Source organism: Pleurodeles waltl, chromosome 7 (assembly GCF_031143425.1).
Source record: "Pleurodeles waltl isolate 20211129_DDA chromosome 7, aPleWal1.hap1.20221129, whole genome shotgun sequence".
In the NCBI taxonomy this organism is placed as follows: Eukaryota; Metazoa; Chordata; class Amphibia; order Caudata; family Salamandridae; genus Pleurodeles; species Pleurodeles waltl.
The window spans coordinates 1240152760-1240166977 of NC_090446.1; the positions used below are offsets into that span (position 1 = coordinate 1240152760).

General features: G+C 48.3%; 1 protein-coding gene across 1 annotated transcript in view; it reads right to left on the reverse strand.

The window, feature by feature from the left end:
- Positions 1-14218, reverse strand: part of ELAC2 (elaC ribonuclease Z 2) — a 227118-nt gene that overhangs the window by 78643 nt on the left and 134257 nt on the right. The window lies entirely within an intron of this gene.

Consider the following 14218-nt stretch of genomic DNA (forward strand, 5'->3'; position numbering starts at 1 on the left):
TTGAGAGAACCCACTGTTCTGTGGTGATATTAGACATTGTGGGTAGACGTTTTTGAGTCTTCCCCCTACTTGAGAGATGTGAGGTGGTGGAAATTGTAAGGGGTAACATCCTCAACAATGACGCCGGAACCACGTCATCGTTAACGCAAGCGGAACCACGCTTGAGTTAAAAACGACTCCCTTTTTCTCGGCCTTAACCACGCATGTGCTGAACAAAGGGAGTCTGCATCGGAGAGGATGTGGTCAGGTAAGTGGGGCTGGGTCAAGTTTGGGGATACCTTTTAGGGGTAGAGGTGGTTTAAGGGCTTGGTGTGGGGGAGGTTGGGATAGTTTTTCTTTTTTTAGGGGTGGGGTGGTTAGGTAGTTTGTTTTTTGGGGTGGGGGTCACGGTAATTGTTTTTAGGGGCAGGGTAGTTTTATTTTTGGGGTTGGGGGTCGGTTGTTTTTCCGGCGGGTTGGGTGGGGGGGGGGGGGGGGTTGGGATAGGTTTTAGGGCTCTGGGTGGATGGTGGGTATCAGGGGTAGTTGTACTTTTAGGGCGGGTGGGGGGATGGCATGCAAAAACCACGCATGCCATTCCACACATGCCTTTACTACGAAAAATGGTTGTAAAGGTTGTCTGACCGAGTTGTTCAGGCATGCCTGGTTGGCACATGCGTTGTTCCATCATACATTCGGTGTAAGTAGTCACTGGTGTGCAGTGGGGGCAGATTCTCTGGAGGTGGATGCCTTCCCTCTGCCTTTGTTGTTTGAACCTCTGTAGGATTCCCTAAAGGAACTTCTTTTGTAGAAATGGGTCTGAGAAGCGGAAGGCTCGGTAGAGGCTGGATCCTTGTCCTTGGAGACCACCTTAGAGGGAGGAGCAGTGTCCAAGGCCTCTTCAAAGTTGAGCTTCCCTTTAACTGGAGCAGAGGTGGAAACAATTATTCTCCATGTTCATTTTTGAATATGGAGCTGGTGCTGACGAGCGTCCATTATCTCTAAAATAGGCTCCACTGGTGAAGCTGCTTAGGAGGAATGACTGGAGTCTCTAGAAAGCACAGTCTTAAGTTCCGAAATTCGGTTTGATGGATCTGCTTGATCCCAAAGGTGCCTGTGATGTTGCCGAAGAAGTCTTGGCTGTTTTCGGTGCCAGGCCGGAAAGACGGGGCATCCAAAGGATATTTTCAGATCCAACCATAGCTCGAAGGCAGTGGCAGTCCGGCGACCTGCTTCTGGGGTTTCTTCAAAGTCTTTGTAAGGGGAGTAGGGGCTGTTCTACTCATGGGTTGCACGGATGTAACAGGTTGGGTCTCAATATCTGATTGGACGTACGACTGAGTCACTGATGGAGAAGGCCTCCTCCTGTTGTGGCTCCTCCTGTGAGTGCTCTTCCCCGCAGATATCTGGAATGTCGTCTGTGTTTTGGACCCCATCCAACAAGATCCTCGGTCCCGGAGCGTCGTCTTGGATCAAAAGGAACGGCAGGCACCACAACTTTGTTCGTTGTGGTCTAGGGAGAGACACAAATTACACGCCAGATGTTGTCTGTGTGGGAATTTCGAAGGGCATAGAGGACAGAACCGAAATAGAGTACGTTACAATAGCCCTGCATAGTCCGAAACCACGTAGAGGTGTAGGATGGAGTGGATGCCCTGAAGGGCGGTTGTAGGAAGCTGGCTCTGTATACACTATCTCAAAGTGAGAGAGAGTGTGTACAGAGTCCAGAAGTTCCCCAAGAGGCTCGACAGAGGCAATAATAGATAATACTAATGCTCTATTTGTGGTAGTGTAGTCAAGCAGTTAGGCTTATCAGAGGGTAGTGTTAAGCATTTGTTGTAGACACACAAGCAATACGTGACAACACACTAGATGACTTAACTCAAGGCCAATAGTTTTTTTTATAGAAAAATTTACTTTTCTTAATTTATTATAGAACCACAGGATTCAAATTGCAGATAAGTACATTAACCCCTTAGCTGCTGGGCCTTTTCCCCCCCAGTGCTGAGCCCTTTTTTGGCTATTTGGGGTAGTTCGCGCTTAGGGCTTCATAACTTTTTGTCCACATAAGCTAACCACGCCAAATTTGCGTCCTTTTTTTCCAACATCCTAGGGATTCTAATGGTACCCAGAGTTTGTGGTTTACCCTGGAGGAGACCAAGAAAATAGCCAAAATACAGTGAAAATTTTGTTTTTTCCAAAAAAATGGGAAAAAAGGGCTGCCGAAGAAGGCTTGTGGTTTTTCCCCTGAAAATGCCATCAACCAAGGGTTTCTGGTGCTGAAATCACTATCTTCCCACCTTTCAGGAACGGGCAGACTTGAATCAGAAAACCGAATTTTTCAACACAAATTTGGCATTTTACTGGGACATACCCCATTTCTACTATATTTGGTGCTTTCAGCCTCCTTCCAGTTAGTGACAGGAATGGGTGTGAAACCAATGCTGGATCCCGGAATGCTAAACATTTCTGAAAACTAGACAAAATTCTGAATTCAGCAAGGGGTCATTTGTGTAGATCCTACAAGGTTTTCCTACAGAAAATAACAGCTGAAATAAAAAAATATTGAAATTGAGCTGAAAACAACAGCCATTTTTCTTTATGTTTTACTCTGTAACTTTTTCCTGCGATGTCAGATTTCTGAAAGCAATATACTGTTTTGTCTGCTGGACTCTTCTGGTTGCGGGGATATAAAGGGCTTGTAGGTTCATCAAGAACCCTAGGTACCCAGAGCCAATAAATAAGCTGCACCCTGCAGTTGGTTTTCATTCTATACTGGGTATACAGCAATTCATTTGCTGAAATATGAAGAGTGAAAAAGAGGTATCAAGAAAACCTTTGCATTTCCAAAATGGGATCAAGATAAGGTTTTGAGGAGCAGTGGTTATTTGCACATCGCTGAATTCCGAGGTGCCCATACTAGCATGTGAATTGCAGGGCATTTCTCAAATAGACGTCTTTTTTACACACTCTCTTATATTTGGAAGGAAAAAATGTAGAGAAAGATAAGGGGCAATAACACTTGTTTTGCTATTCTGTGTTCCCCCAAGTCTCCCGATAAAAATGATACCTCACTTGTGTGGGTAGGCCTAGTGCCCGCGACAGGAAATGCCCCAAAACACAACATGGACACATCCTATTTTTTTTATAGAAAACACAGCTGTTTTTTCCAAAGTGCCTACCTGTAGATTTTGGCCTCTAGCTCAGCCGGCACATAGGGAAACCTACCAAACCTGTGCATTTCTGAAAACTAGAGACCTAGGGGAATCCAAGGAGGGGTGACTTGCGGGGCTCGGACCAGGTTCTGTTACCCAGAATCCTTTGCAAACCTCAAAAAGTGGCTAAAAAAAACAAGTTTTCCTCACATTTCGGTGACAGAAAGTTCTGGAATCTGAGAGGAGCCACAAATTTCCTTCCACCCGGTGTTCCCCCAAGTCTCCCGATAAAAATGATACCTCACTTGTGTGGGTAGGCCTAGCGCCCGCGACAGGAAACGCCCCAAAGCGCAACGTGGACACATCAAAATTTTTGGAAGAAAACAGAGGTGTTTTTTGAGAAGTGCCTACCTGTAGATTTTGGCCTCTAGCTCAGCCGGCACCTAGGGAAACCTACCAAACCTGTGCATTTCTGAAAACTAGAGACCTAGGGCAATCCAAGGAGGGGTGACTCGCGGGGCTCGGACCAGGTTCTGTTACCCAGAATCCTTTGCAAACCTCAAAAAGTGGCTAAAAAAACAAGTTTTCCTCACATTTCGGTGACAGAAAGTTCTGGAATCTGAGAGGAGCCACAAATTTCCTTCCACCCGGCGTTCCCCCAAGTCTCCCGATAAAAATGATACCTCACTTGTGTGGGTAGGCCTAGCGCCCGCGACAGGAAACGCCCCAAAGCGCAACGTGGACACATCAAAATTTTTGGAAGAAAACAGAGGTGTTTTTTGAGAAGTGCCTACCTGTAGATTTTGGCCTCTAGCTCAGCCGGCACCTAGGGAAACCTACCAAACCTGTGCATTTCTGAAAACTAGAGACCTAGGGCAATCCAAGGAGGGGTGACTCGCGGGGCTCGGACCAGGTTCTGTTACCCAGAATCCTTTGCAAACCTCAAAAAGTGGCTAAAAAAACAAGTTTTCCTCAGATTTCGGTGACAGAAAGTTCTGGAATCTGAGAGGAGCCACAAATTTCCTTCCACCCGGCGTTCCCCCAAGTCTCCTGATAAAAATGATACCTCACTTGTGTGGGTAGGCCTAGCGCCCGCGACAGGAAACGCCCCAAAGCGCAACGTGGACACATCAAAATTTTTGGAAGAAAACAGAGGTGTTTTTTGAGAAGTGCCTACCTGTAGATTTTGGCCTGTAGCTCAGCCGGCACCTAGGGAAACCTACCAAACCTGTGCATTTCTGAAAACTAGAGACCTAGGGCAATCCAAGGAGGGGTGACTCGCGGGGCTCGGACCAGGTTCTGTTACCCAGAATCCTTTGCAAACCTCAAAAAGTGGCTAAAAAAACAAGTTTTCCTCAGATTTCGGTGACAGAAAGTTCTGGAATCTGAGAGGAGCCACAAATTTCCTTCCACCCGGCGTTCCCCCAAGTCTCCTGATAAAAATGATACCTCACTTGTGTGGGTAGGCCTAGCGCCCGCGACAGGAAACGCCCCAAAGCGCAACGTGGACACATCAAAATTTTTGGAAGAAAACAGAGGTGTTTTTTGAGAAGTGCCTACCTGTAGATTTTGGCCTCTAGCTCAGCCGGCACCTAGGGAAACCTACCAAACCTGTGCATTTCTGAAAACTAGAGACCTAGGGCAATACAAGGAGGGGTGACTCGCGGGGCTCGGACCAGGTTCTGTTACCCACAATCCTTTGCAAACCTTAAAAAGTGGCTAAAAAAACAAGTTTTCCTCACATTTCGGTGACAGAAAGTTCTGGAATCTGAGAGGAGCCACAAATTTCCTTCCACCCGGCGTTCCCCTAAGTCTCCCGATAAAAATGATACCTCACTTGTGTGGGTAGGCCTAGCGCCCGCGACAGGAAATGCCCCAAAACAGAACGTGGACACATCACATTTTTTCATAGAAAACAGTGCCTACCTGTGGATTTTGGCCTCTAGCTCAGCCGGCACCTGGGGAAACCTAGCAAACCAGCACATTTTTGTAAACTAGAAACCCAGGGGAATCCAAGATGAGGTGACTTGTGGGGCTCGGACCAGGTTCTGTTACCCAGAATCCTTTGCAAACCTCAAAATGTGGCTAAAATACCACGTTTTCCACACATTTCGGTGACAGAAATTTCTGGAATCTGAGGGGAGCCACAAATTTCCTTCCACCCAGCGTTCCCCCAAGTCTCCCGATAAATATGATACCTCACTTGTGTGGTTAGGCCTGGTGCCTGCGACAGGAATAGATCACACAACGGTCAATGTTGGTCCTTACGTGAGGCAGCTGTTGACCCTGGGGTGATCCATTCCTGACACAGGCACTAGGTGTAGGCACTCAAGTGGGGTAGTGTTTTTATCAGGACAGGTGAGGAGTCACTGGGTGGTAGGAATGTTGTGGATCCCAGCATATTCCTGTAGTTTGTGTGACAGAAATGCGAGAAAAATAGAGTTTTTTCTCAACATTTCAGCTTTGCAGGGTATTCTGGGTAAGAAAACTTTGGGGAATCCACACAAGTCACACCTCTGTGGACTCCCCCGAATGTCTAGTTTCCAGAAATGTTTGGGTTTAGTGTGTTTCTCTATATGGCCGCCGAATCCAGGACCAAAAACACAGGTGCCTGCCTTACAAAACCAGTTTGTTTTGCCATAGACAATTTTGATGTCTCCACAATATGATTTGGGTGGTGGAATTTGGGGCTGAACTAAATTGGTGAGCTCCCAAGAGAGCACTCTCTCTCTGCTTGCCGCCGCATTCACCTGCTCTCTGGGTTGGCCTAACCCACTATTACCCAGTTGCACGAACAGCTTGCGAAGGGACAGCAGGACTGTCCTCATCACCTCCCTCATAATGTACTGGAAGAGGAGTTTTCGAATGGGACTCCTCTGACTGAAAAATCACTCCCAGAGTCTGCGCCATTGTCCTATCCCTCAGATGCTGTCTCAGTATCTGATGTCTCAGTCTCTGATCCTATGTCAGAGCGGTCCTCTATAACCCGAGTGCAGGCAGCAGTCATCCATCAAGATGCCATCTCTGCTATTGGCTAAACTGTTGCTCTAAAACACTAGCCTACGTAGACAGTCACAAAATCGATGGTGTGTGTGAGATACGTGCAACAGTAGAGGCCACCTTACCTGCGCTTCTTCCCTCAATCAGCACGTACTTTCAAGACACTCAAAAAACACCTTGTCACATACCATTCGTCACAGTCTTTAGCACCTCCTGCGCCCAGTCCAACAATCATTATTGGTGCTCCCACTCCCTCCTCCTCGGATTCCCTCATTACCACCCAGCAAAAGTGCCCTTCATCTCTCCATAGACTTTACTAATGTACTCAGCTATTTACATAAAATACAGATGTGCTCTTTGCAGTAGGCATATAAACCTTCTGCGCTTCTTTATGGCACTAAAACTGCCACTAGACAAGTCGGACCCTTTTCCCCCCAGGGAAACCACACACATATTGACAAAAGTGATGTATATATGACAGCCAACCACCTGAAACTCAACTCAAGCAAAACCGAAATAATCCTCTTTGGCCCTCACCAAAAAAACCTGGGACCCCCCATGGTGGCCCACCACGCAAGGCCCTGCACCCACCCCCGCCAACTACGCACGCAACCTCAGCATCATCCTAGACTCCTCCCTCTCTATGACCCAACAAATCAACGCTCTTACCTCCTCATGCTTCAACAAACTCCGTATACTGAAAAACATTAAAATGGATCCCCACAGAGACCAGAAAAACTGTCACTCACGCACTCATCAGCAGCAGGCTTGATTACAGAAACGCCCTCTACGCCGGCACCACTCTAAAACTCAAGTGCAAACTACACGCATCCAGAACTCAGCAGCACGACTCATCCTCGACCTCCACCGACACGAACACATCTCTCCACACCTCAAATCCCTCCACTGGCTCCCCATTGACAAAAGGATCACCTTCAAGATCCTCATCCTCACACACAAATCACTCCACAACACAGGCCCTGCCTACCTCAACGAGAGTCACCTTCCACACCCCCACACGAAACGTCCGTTCAGCTGACCTCTCTCTCGCCTCTGACCCCCGCATCAAACACACCACCACCGGGGGCAGATCCTTCTCCTACATTGCACCCAAAACATGGAACGCACTCACAACCCACATTCGCAAGACCCAAAACCTACTTCTTTTCAGGAAGGGCCTCAAAACCTGGCTTTTTGAACAGTGAACCTCCTAGCCCCTTTCCCTCCCCCCCGTCCCCCCCCAGCGCCTTGAGACCCTCACAGGTGAGTAGCGCGCTTTATAAATCTCTTTGATACAGATCTACCAATATATATATATATATAAATATATATCTACATAGATATATCTATAGATATATCCATGTACCTAGATATATCTATCTACATAGATATATATATATAGATATATACATATATTTTTTTTTAGTTGTTGTATGGTTTCCTTGGGGGCCAAAATGGCCCCCAGGGAAACCCTACAACATCTAAAAAAAAAATTGCCACGGGCGACCCCCTGTCATTTCATTTTTTTTTTTATTTGATTTATTATTATTTATTTTTTTTAAATCCCCTGGGGGGGGGGGGGCGCGATCGCGCCCCCCCCCCTCCCCAGGGGGCACCTACCTTTTTATTTTTTTCGGAAAATTATCCGGGGGGGGGGGGGCGGCCCGTTTTCCGGGGGGGGGGGCTGCCCCCCAAAAGTGAAATCCCTGGTGTCTAGTGGGGTTTCCTGGCCCCCGATCGCAGCTGTGCTGCGATCGGGGGCCAGGAAACCGTTTCAGAAGGCCTCATAAGAAAGGGGAGACTCTCCCCTTTCTTACGAGGCCTTCTGAAACTGTTTCTGGCCCCCGATCGCAGCACAGCTGCGATCGGGGGCCAGAAACAGTTTCAGAAGGCCTCGTAAGAAAGGGGAGAGTCTCCCCTTTCTTACGAGGCCTTTTCAAAATGTTTCCTGACCCCCCCGATCGCAGCTGTGCTGCGATCGGGGGAGCCAGGAAACCTGAAAGTGTTTCCTAGCCCCCGATCGCAGCACAGCTGCGACCGGGGGCCAGGAAACACTTTCAGGAAGGCCTCGTAAGAAAGGGGAGTGTCTCCCCTTTCTTACGAGGCCTTCCTGAAAGTGTTTCCTGGCCCCCGATCGCAGCTGTGCTGCGATCGGGGGCCAGGAAACACTTTCAGGAAGGCCTCGTAAGAAAGGGGAGACTCCCCTTTCTTACGAGGCCTTCCCGAACGTGAAAAAGGCCGTTTTCCCCATGAAAGCAGGAAGCGGCCGCAAGGCTGCTTCCTGCTTTCATGGGGAAAACACCTTTGCAACGTCAGCGCGCCTCGCGGCGCGCTGACGTCACAAAGGGGCGGGTGGGGGGCGGGGGGAGACACGGTAGCTTCCGTGTCTCCCGGGGGGGGAAAAAAAATAAAAAATAAATCCTCGGGTGCGACGCACCCGAGGATTTATTAATGCCCTTCCTGGTGTCGGCCACTGGTCGTGACCCGCACCAGGGAGGGTGTGTGGGCGTCGGCCAGTGGCCGACGCCCGCACCTAAGCGGTTAAATGTAAGGTACTTTGCATAGGTATAGTTAGAACTTTGCACCAAAACAGTAATGTACACAGGTTATCATGAAATGGCAAACTATTTTAAAAGTGGACACTGCAAAATTCAACAGTTCCTGGGGGAGGTAAGTACAGTTAGGTTAATGTGGTAAGTAAATCACTTACAAGTTCAGTCTCCGGGGGACAGGTAGCCCACCATTGGGGGTTCAAGTCAACCCCAAACACCCAGCACCAGCAACACAGGGCCGGTCAGGTGCAGAGGTGAAAGAGGAGCCAAAATAACATGGGCGCCTCTGGAGACAGGGGGTGCTCTGGTTCCAGTCTGCTGGCAGGTAATTACCTGGTCCTCGGGAAGCCAACCAGGGGGGTTTAGTAGAGCACTGGGGTGTGGGGGGTGGGGTGGGTGGAGAAAGGTCCCCAGTAGGCTCACAAAGTACACCCTCAGCGGCGCAGGGGCGGCCGGGTGCAGTGGGCAAACAGGGCGTCAGGTTTGTAAATAGGTTTCAATGGAGAGACCTGGGGCTCACTCAGACGTTGCAGGCAGGGCACAGGGGGGCTTCTCGGGCCAGTCACCAACTGGGCAAGGGTGAGGGCCGCCTGCTGGTCACTGCTGCACCGGTGGTCGGTTCTTCATGGGCCTGGGGGCTGCGAGTTCAGTGCTTCTTCCAGGCATCGGGTTTCTTTGTCCCGGGCAGTCGCGTTCAGCAGGGTCCTCGGGATTCCCTCTGCAGGCGTCGTCATGGGGATGCAGAGAGGTTAGCCCAGGGTGGACACATCGTCAGATTGCCTGGGGATCCTCTCTGGGTTGTTGGTTTCTCTGGACACAGGCCAGGGGCATCGGATGCAGAGTGGTGGGGACTCACGCTTCTCGAGTGAGGCGACAGTCCCTTTAAAGATGGTTTCTTCTTTCTTTGGTTGGACAGGTCCGCTGTCCATGGGAGTTCTTGATCCTCTGTAGTTGCAGGGCAGTCCTCTGAGTCGGCAGAGGTCGCTGGGCCTCCAGGATGCGTCGCTGGTGTAGGTTCTCTGAAGCTGGAGAGAGGCCAGTAGGGCTGGGGCCAAAGCAGTTGTCGTTGTCCTTCTCTGTGGGTTTTTCAGCTAGGCAGTCCTTCTTTGTAGGTCATCAGGAATCTGATTTCCTGGGTTCAGGGTCGGCCCTAAATACTAAATTTAGGGGTATGTTAGAGCAGGAGGGCAGTAGCAAATGGCTACCGTCCCCGAGGGTGGCTACTCCCTCCTTGTGCCTCCTCCCTTTGGGGGAGGGGGCAAATTCCTATTCCTATTCAGCTAAACCCTCCAAAACAAGATGGAGGATTTTTTAAGGAGGGGGTCACATCAGCTCTGGTCACCTTAGGGGTGGACCTGGCTGAGGGGGTGACTCCTCCTTGTTTTTCTCATTATCTCCCCGGACGTGCCACCAAAACTTGGGGTTGTGTCCGGGGGGCGGGCATCTACACTAGCTGAAGTGCCCTGGGGCTCTCCAGGGAACATTGAGGCTCACCGCCAGGTGTTACAGTTCCAGCAGGGGGATGTGTGAAGCACCTCACCCCAGGACAGGCTTTGTTCCTGGTCACAGAGTGCACAAAGGCAGTCACCCCATGTAACCAGAAACTGGCCTGGAAGCAGCAGGCTGGCAGAGACCGGTCAGCCTAGCACTAGCAGTTGGGCTGGCATGCAGGGGGCATCTCTAAGATGCCCTCTGTGTGCATTTCTCAATAAATCCCACATTGGCATCAGTGTGGATTTATTGTGCTGAGAAGTTTGATACCAAACTTCCCAGTATTCAGTGTAGCCATTATGGAACTGTGGAGATTGTGTTTGAGAAACTCCCAAACCATATACTCTTTATGGCAACCCTGGACTTACAATGTCTAAGAATTGGCTTAGACACTACAGGGGCATAGTGCTCATGCAGCTATGCCCTCACCTGTGGTAAAGTGCACCCTGCCTAAGGGCTGTAAGGCCTGCTAGAGGCGTGACTTACCTATTCCACAGGCAGTGGGTTGTGGGCATGGCACTCTGAGGGGAGTGCCATGTAGACTTAGTCTTTTTCTCCCCACCAGCACACACAAGCTGTGAGTGTGCATGTGCTGAGTGAGGGGTCCCCCGGCTGCCATAATACATGCTGCAGCCCTTATAGACTTTCCCTGGCCACAGGACCGTTGGTACCAGGGATACCTTTTACAAGGGACTTATCTGTATGCCAGGGCTGTGCCAACTGTGGAGACAAAGGTACAGTTTTAGGGAAAGAACACTGGTGCTGGGGCCTGGTTAGCAGGGGCCCCCAAGCACACTTTCAATCAAAGCTGGCATCAACAAAAGGCAAAAAGTTAGGTAGGTTTTCCAAGAGCATTGAACAGACTCCCAGTGTGGAAACTAGGACTGAATATGTAATATATAGAAAACCTGTTCAAAATACAATACGGTCACTGAAAGAAAGAGGGAAGAGAAGAGTTCGGGATAGATCGAGCTGAGGTAATGCCAGAGCGAGAGGAACACACATCCGAACCCGATGGCGGAGAGAAAACAATCTCACAAAGGAGCTGATGCCCATGAGCAGTATTACCTAGAGGAGTAGTCACTCAATCCTGTGACAAACAAAAACAACTTGTAACACTCCGGACCCAACACTAGATGATGGACTTATGCAAAGCATGTGCATCTCCAGCCACACATGCCACTGAATATGTATATACCATACCAAAGTGAGGTATAGTGTGCAAGGAGTCCAGTGGATCCCCAGAGTCTTTACTGAGGCTAAAGTAGACAATACTTATGCTCTCTTTTGTGGTAGTGTGGTTGTGCAGTTAGGCTTAGCAGAGGGTACTGCTAACCATTTGTTGTACACACACAGTCAAGAAATTAGGCACACACTCACTCAATAACTCTTGGCCAATGTTTATGTATCAAACAAATATTCTGAATTACTTTATTTTTTAGAAACAAAAGGATCTTTGTAACACCCCCTCCAACAGGATGACCTGCTAATTAGCCTACCTAAGGCAGCAACCCTCAAAGGGCTGCCGCCACTGAAATGCAAATCTGGCTCCCCTCGCCAGACAGCACCACTGCACCAGAGGCCTCCAGCCCATGTTGAAGTGGGCAAACTGTGCCAACTTGGCCTCCAGCACATCCAGAAAAAGTCCATTGTGGGCTTTCCCTCTGTGACCCTCAGACCTATGTCTGCAGCCTCTCTTTGTGCAGGCCCCCCTCAACTGAGATCGCCTCGGGTGACGGCAACCCACAATGGTCTACTGCACCTCTTCACCTGGTCGCCCTGGACTGAGGAGATGAGGACCACTGGTGTCCCTGCATCCCTCAGGCTCGTGAGACTTGAGCCCACTTGTTGGTATACCCGGACTGGGTCCCCTGTTCACACCAGCAGCCTGTTCTCCGAGCCCTGGCCGCCCCCTTGCCGCTGAGGGTGTACTGAGGGTGCTGCCTTGGACCTTGCCCACTACTCACCTCAACCTCAGTCGCTTGGTCTTGTAAGTCGCTGTACTCTGCAACACTTGCGTTCCTCCCATAGAATACCATTACAGATCTAAGAAATTGCACCGAGTCCACTTTTTAAAGTGAAAAGAAATCCTATTTAAAAACCTACTTATCTGAATGATTTTTTCTCGGATGCCTTAACATGTTTAAATTTAGATACTTGTTATTTTTATAAATTGCTGTGGATCTCCTTTTTGATTCACAGGTCTCATTTGTTGACTACTGTGTGTATTTGTAGATGTCTTTCACTCCTCTGTGTTAAGACAAAGGCTGCTTGACCACACTACCCCTAAATAGAGCACTTTGGGATTGCATAGCAAGCCCTTACACTCACTGGGCAACTCCTGAACCCTTTACACGGTGTTCTCCTACAACATAAAGGGCAAGCTTCCTACAGGCAAGCACTTGACTTCCAAGTTAAGGCGGTGCAGAAATCGAAGACTATATTAGGGAGGTGGCTTCAGTTAGAAACTTAGAACTCAGCAACACACAAAAGATCATTCAAAGTACCATAAATCTAGCCTGTTCCAGGTTATCTTAGATGAAATATAACAACCACAAATATATGGATTTTCACTATTATGCTACTGGTCTTGTGAAGTTATTCACAAGCATTATAAAAGATATACAGTCTTTGGTAGTGCATGCTTCATCATTAAAGCAATCAACCTATTGGTTTTATCATCACATGAACAATAGCATCTGTTCTAAAATGTATGAACAAGGCCCAATTGCTTTAATGTAATTTTCATTATAAACAAGGACTTTTTACAGCATCGAATATGAACATTTAGCTGCTATTTGCAATTAACCAATCACCACCCCTGTCCCCACAATGGCAGGAGTCAGCCATTTCAGTGCTTCTAAAAAGACCATGGAGGCCTGCTTTTTCTGGGTACCCACTTCTCCCAATTGGGAATTTTACTGTTTAAAAAATTCTCCCTGTATAAATTGCTCTCTAGGGGCACACAACTGCACCATGGAGTCCTAAAACCCATTTGTATACACTGCATATGCCCTTCAACCACCAGACAATCCATATAAAATACAAAAATGTATTTCTGCCTGAAGCAGCTTCTCTACCCACTCATGCTTTTTCACTTCAATTACACAACTAGTTATCTCCCCCATCCCCAATTCAGTTGTGCCTGCTTATTCTGGGGCATCCTCCGTGCACACAAAGGGGCTGACTGTGCAGCCAGAAGTGGATCTGCCTTCTCTAGTCTTACTGTTGGCTCATTCTAATCTTACAGGGCAGCGCAGAAATTGTCAAAACTAGACAGTGCTCCTGCTAACCAGGGCTATGCTGCCCAGACCCAGGGAGCTCCCCTGGGGAAGGGGAACATTCTTCCATCAGTCCCTGCACGTCACGAAGACCATCTATTCCAGTTACACCCTTTCCACCTGACCCCAAGAGGTAATTTCTTGAAAAGGGAAATATCTAGAAAACTGCTCATTTGAATCAGATCTTTTGGTGGTGCCCAGAGCAGCAGTGCACCAGCTGTAGCTTCCCGAAAGCTGTGTGCTATGCAATGCTGTCATTTTGATTAGGATGATGTTGGATTTATATTAATTGTCCAAGGGGTACTGAAATGCTCTAGGGTGATATAACTAGAATAGTGGGAGCTCATTGAAGGAACTCACTGAAATGTTCATGAAAAGCAGTATCCTTGTCTGGTGGGACTGTAGATCATATGAAATCAGATTTTATTTTGGGATCTGTTTCGATAGTTACTGAAAAACATTTAAAGGAGAATGATGAGGGGGTCATCTCGAATGGTGATTTTGCCCTTTTTGTACTGATACATGCTACTGTGCCTCCATTTATATGGAGGCTGTCTTTGTGGAGGATAGGGATACCCTCTGATAGGGAATGTCCCCAGAGAGGGTAAATGCAGAGGAAATCCATGTTTTGAGGCTGAATAGCACATTTGTGGTGAGATAATATTGGATGCTTCTTGTGCTTGTTGATGGAGCCTTTATAAATGTACATTCTAGCACAACTTTTTAGAAGCACTATATTATTTGTTATTGATTATTAATG